Source organism: Podarcis cretensis, assembly GCF_951804945.1.
Source record: "Podarcis cretensis genome assembly, chromosome: 16".
Classification (NCBI taxonomy): domain Eukaryota; kingdom Metazoa; phylum Chordata; class Lepidosauria; order Squamata; family Lacertidae; genus Podarcis; species Podarcis cretensis.
Window position 1 is genome coordinate 12,142,460 of NC_137186.1, and position 6,000 is coordinate 12,148,459.

At 45.7% G+C, this 6,000-nt stretch overlaps 1 long non-coding RNA gene across 1 annotated transcript in view; it reads left to right on the forward strand.

Annotated features, from left to right (window-relative positions):
* LOC307205814 overlaps positions 1–5,524 on the forward strand; it is a 38,245-nt gene extending 32,721 nt beyond the window's left edge. Inside the window, exon 3 of the long non-coding RNA XR_013834071.1 lies at positions 5,467–5,524. This is a non-coding gene — a long non-coding RNA (uncharacterized lncRNA). The remainder of the gene's footprint in view (positions 1–5,466) is intronic.
* Positions 5,525–6,000: the final 476 nt, after the last annotated feature.

Here is a 6,000-nt window from a genome sequence, read left to right on the forward strand (position 1 = left end):
CCTTTTCTCCAGGGCACTCAAGGGGCTGCGTGTGGTTCTCCCTCTTCCCATGTCATCCGCACAGCAACCCTGCAAGGTGCTTCATGGCTGAATGAGGCATTTGAACCCCGGTCTCCATCTCTTGCTCCAGACCGGCAGTCAGGTCTGGCAAAATGTAGAGCAAATGTAATCAGGACCATGGAGATTTCCTTTAAGGGCCAGATGCAGGAAGACGCGGCTCAGTACTGAGAAGCGGGAGGTTTGGGACATTGTTGCTCCAACATTTGAAATTCTGAATGTTCTGCAAAAATTTGAGAGGTGGGGGTTACATCAGAACAAGGAGGAGGAGAAAGCACCCCTCTTTTGTATTTTATTTCGAGTGGGGAGCAGGAGTTGGAGGAGTATGTGTGAAACTTGTTGGTCGTCTTCTTCCCTGCAGGATGGGGAATTAGACTTGGCAGCAAGAATAGCAGTAAGGAATGCTGGCAAAATCTGCACCCCCAAAAAATCTCCCCTCTAACTTTCCACAGAGATCCAGCTTCCTTTTGAAATTCATTTGCATTAGAGGCCTGTGTATATCATCATCATCATCATCATCATCTTATTTGTTTCCACCTTTCAATAGCTAAAACTATTATCTAGGTGGCTTTGTTGTTGTTTAGTCGTTTAGTCGTGTCCGACTCTTCGTGACCCCATGGACCAGAGCACGCCAGGCACTCCTGTCTTCCACTGCCTCCCACAGTTTGGTCAAACTCATGCTGGTAGCTTCGAGAACACTGTCCAACCATCTCGTCCTCTGTCGTCCCCTTCTTCTTGTGTCCTCCATCTTCCCCAACATCAGGGTCTTTTCCAGGGAGTATTCTCTTCTCATGAGGTGGACAAAGTATTGGAGCCTCAGCTTCACGATCTGTCCTTCCAGTGAGCACTCAGGGCTGATTTCCTTCAGAATGGAGAGGTTTGATCTTCTTGCAGTCCATGGGACACTCAAGAGTCTCCTCCAGCACCATAATTCAAAAGCATCAATTCTTCGGCGATCAGCCTTCTTTATGGTCCAGCTCTCACTTCCATACATCACTACTGGGAAATCTAGGTGGCTTACAACATGTAAAAAAAGTTTACATATTTACAGACATAACAAAAGTAGTCACGAACAATAAATAAAGCACATCAGGAAGCGCACAACCAAACTGAATAATTTCAACAGAAATCATATGTATGGCGTAGTAAGATCTAAAAATAAAGATGCAAAAAATTAAAATCAGTAACACAAAACCACATAAACAATGCCCCAGCCCAAGAGTGTGTTCAGTGACCTCACCTTTTCCAGGTGGAGTGGGTTGTCTTCCTTTCCATCACACTTCCATTTACTCTGAATTCAGTGCTCTCCCATCGCTGGTTTGGAAGTAGTGCACAGAAAACATGAGCCAAAATCCATATCGATCCTGTCATTTTTTAAAAATGAAATATTGCATACTGGTGTGTTTCCGCCCAGACTGGCTTTGATCCAAATTGAGAAAAAGAACAACCCAGATGCATGCTAAGCCTGTAATATGTTCTCAGACTTAATTAAGGGCAAGAGAGTTAATGACTAAGCAGCCCATAAGAACTTAAGAACTTACAACTGATTTTTTCATTATTAAACTTGACCGCATGCCTTTGCTTTGGGTCAGGTAACATAATCAAAACAATGTTTTTCCTACATGCACACACACTCTTTTTAATGAAACATGGATTACCTCAGGAACATAGGGAGACGCTTTATACGAAGTGAAAACATCAGCCCACCTGGCTTTGTATTGTCCACACTGACTGGCAGCAACTGACTGGGTTTCAGAGACGGTTCTCTCAGTCCTACCTGCAGATTCTGAGGATTGAACCAGGGACCTTTTTCTACTTGAGAGTTGACAGCAGCCCAAAGTGTGAATATCTATTATTATTATAATTAATAATAATACTAAAATCCTTAATATGAAATGATGGTGGGGTTTTTGTTATTCATATATTAGCTCCCTTTCATTCCTTTTTTTTAAAAAAATGTTATATATATTGTCCTTACCCTCCCCCCACTTAGTTATATTTGTGAATACAAGATTATTATTTTTTTAAAAAGGTTCTATCAACTGATAGCGGGGGTGGAATTATGGTCAACTAGAAGGGAGAAGAACCTGTGACCCTCTAGATGTTGCTGGACTTAAGACTCCTATCCTCCCGAACAACTGGCCATGCCATTTGGAGCTAATGGGATAGATAAAAACCTGGGGAAGTTAATGTGTGAGCGCACACCTCCCTTCCAACTTCCACACCCACCCTCCACACACTTTGTCCCCGTTGTAGACAGTGATTGTGGCCTGAGTAAGGCGGGCTGTCATTCACAGAACGCCAAAGGAAGAAAGGGTGGGAGGAATAGAGGCAGTGGTACTTAGGCCCCGTCAGCTAACGGTTGCTAGGCAACCTGGAGGCTGCGATGCTTTCTGCCCTTGCAGCTCTCTGCCTGCGGTTGCTAGGCAACCCAATATCCATGCTGCCCTGCCCACCTCTAGGGCTAGGCCGTGAAGGTCAGTGCCCTCACAGGGCCTACTCAAAGAGTAGACTGTGCTCTGGCACCGATGTCCCGAGTCGCACCCCTGGTGGAGGGCAGGCATAAATGGCTACTTCAAATGTCCTGAAGAGTCTTGCTCCTTTTTTGGCTTCCCATTTGGATGCTTTTTTAAAAAGTGCTTTTTTATTTTATTTTTATGTGCTGGAAGCCACCCAGAGTGGCTGGGGAAACCCAGATAGGTGGGGTATAAATAATAAAATTGTTATTTTTTTACAACTGAAAATTGGCACATGTACATGTTCTCCTAAATCAGGGGACACCAATGTGGTGCCCTCCTGGACGCTAACTCCCATTACCCCAGCCAGCATGGCCAGTGGTCAGGGATGATGGGAATTGTAGTCCACCAATATCTGAGGGCATCACATTCAATACCCTCATCCAAGGTTCTTGCCTAGCAGCAGCTGCCTATTCAGGGCGGATTAAGGCCCTAAGCTCTGAAAAGATATGGTTCCCTCCATATGTAATTCAAAATTAAAGCAATGCTAAACCGTACAATAAAAAAATGTTTTTCAAAATCACAAAAAACTGAGGTTCATGCTGAAATTAAAGCAGCTACTTCTAGATGACGACTTTGATGCTTTTTTAAATATCAAATGTCATATTCTTCAATAATTTTTTCTTTCGCTGCTGCTCTTGGCTGACACCCTAAGCACGTGCTGAGCCTGTTTATTGGGTAATCCAGCACTCTCTGTCAATTTGATTTAAATATACTGACCCTGTGGAGTGGGAGGAGGAGCAGATCCAGGGCAGGATTTGGGTGGTTGGGATGGATCATCAAAAATGGGGGCAGAGCGAAGACTGGACATGACAGCTTATGTGGGTGAAGGCTGGCAGCATCCCGAGTTTATTGGCTCTTAAGAACCAGAACTACCTAGTTGCTGGCAAATGACTGTTATATTGTTCGGGCCTGTGAAACAGGGGCAGGATAACCTGTGGTCCTTCAGATTCTGTAGGACTGCAGCTCCCTCCATCCCTAGCCAATGGGCCATACTTGTTGGATTAATGGGAGCTGCAGTCTGACACACTTACCTAACCAATGGCTGATTGGCTGAGAGGGATCTGTATTCCTCTTTATAGTGGTGTCTGCTGCTGGTAGAAACAGAAGCCATGGCCCTCTGTCTCCTTCAAACAACAGTTGCTGAGTTATACTGTGCTGAACAGGGTCATTTCAGTCATGTCAGGGGTCGCCAATGTGGTTGTTAGACTCCAATCCTCATCAGCCTTAGCCAGCGTGACCAATGTTCAGCATTGATGGGAGTTGTAGTCCAGCGAGAAGGCTGTTAGCGTACATTTGTCTTGAAAGACAATGGAGCACACCTCTGGGGGCCAAGTCAAACTGTTGTAAGCCAAAAAATAGCTTATCTCCTGAGATTTTTGGCTTACAACAAAACTGCTTGATAACCACAGTGCCAGCTGTGACCGTAACTCATAACTGCTGCCTTCTGATTGGTTTTTGCTGAATTAGAAGCACCAAAATGACCTCTCTGGGCGCATGTCTGGGCAGTGTGTATGGCGGTCCTGGGCTGCCCAGATGACAAGACCCCCTTCTTGGCATCGCTGATGTGGTCCAAAGGAAAGCAAAGCACGACATTTGGCAGGAGTTGCCAGAAGGTGTACAGTACAAGGCGCCAGCCAACCATCTTAGGGACTCCGCTCTGTTTTTGTCTAGGGTTTACTCCTTTTCTTTTCCCAAAGATGTCCCGCAAGACAGTGGGTATGGATTTTTACTTCGGGTTTACTCCCGAAGCCTTCCTCACGGATTAGTACAGCCGCAAGGCAGTGAAGGTTTAGGATGAGAGTTTTCCTCCTCCTAGATGAGCTACCTTCCCAGGTGACGAGTCCCACCTGCCCTGACTTCCCTCTACAGCACGTGCAGAAACTGCCTTCTTGACCATTGGACCCACTGTTGGTCTTGTCCACTCAACTCTCCAGAGCCTGTCTTCGCGTGCAGGGGAAGCCCCTAACTCATTGAGGGTTTGAGACCCATCGGCTCCCCTCACCTGGTTTATTCTTTTATCTACCTGAACCATCCGTTTTCTTGGATGTCCACAAACTCTAGAATAATAATAATAAAATTTTATTTATATCCTGCCCTCCCCAGCCGAAGCCGGGCTCAGAGCGGCCAACAATAAGGGAGGGAGAAAAACTCTATATCCACTTTCTCCTTGCCTAGCATAACTTTATAAACTTCTTTTTTAAAAATTTTTTTTATTTTTTATTAAATTTTCCATTTTAACAATCCAATCAAATCACATTAAATATTCCAAATTATACAAATACATATTATATAGTCCAAATATTCCACCAAATTATAAATTTTTATTGGGACTTCCCATGCTTCAAGTTCGGTGGGGCTTTGATCATCTTATATCTCTACTGTCTTGAGTTTCCAATAGTTCCTTTAAATCTTCCTGTTGTTACCCTCCCTTCCTTCTTTCATGGCCTCTGAGTTGTTTCCACAGGCGAGTTGAAGTAAACAATGATATGCTTCTGTGTGAAATTAATATGCTTGACTCTCCCACTATCGCAGCTGGTAAGCCTATTGTTTGCAGTATATCCTCACACGCTGGTGTTTATGCTGAATCAATCCAAAAGTCCATTTCACCGCTGGCATACGCCATCTTCTCTCACAGACATTAGCCTTTGCCAAGTCGGACTTGAAGTGCAGCTATATTAACAAATTAAGAGCTCACCTCCCCCTATAACTTTATAAACTTCTATCATGTTGCCGCTTATTTCCCTTTTTCTCTGAACTAAGAAGTCCAAAACGCTGCAACCTTCCCTTGCAGCGGTCGCTCCACCCTCCCGATCACTTTTGTGCAAATGTCCGCTATGGTGCCATTCCCTACTCTGTGTTCAATACGTGCACCTGTTGATTCTCCACACAGACAAAGCAGGGAGTGCCAAGAAGGTGGTAGAAGCAGAAGAAGAGGAAGTAGACATTGACCTGAATGCGCCCGAGACGGAGAAGGCCGCCCTCGCCATCCAGGGGAAGTTCCGGCGCTTCCAGAAACGGAAAAAGGACCCCAGTCCCTGAACGGCAGCAGCTGCAGCGGCACCAAACCCACCTCTCCCGTCTCCCATGCCACCCCCCACCCCTCCGCCACGACACACAGCCTGCCTTACCCTAACGTCCCCTTATCCTACCCATATTAGGTGGGGCTAGTGGTATTTATTTTTTTGCACGTACTGTAATATATTCAAAGCAAGGGTGGGGCTTGGACCCTCTCCGGAGTTTGGGGAGGGGGGTAACAAACAAAACAGGGGGCTACCCTCAAGCTCACGTGCCACTCACCCACGGGAGGGCGCTCCCACTTTCCAATAGCCATGATGATAGCCGCGTAGCCAACGTCCCTTCACTGAAAGCCATTGAGAAAGCGCTAGATTGCAGTGGGCAGGGTGGGGATAGGCAGGGAAGGGAA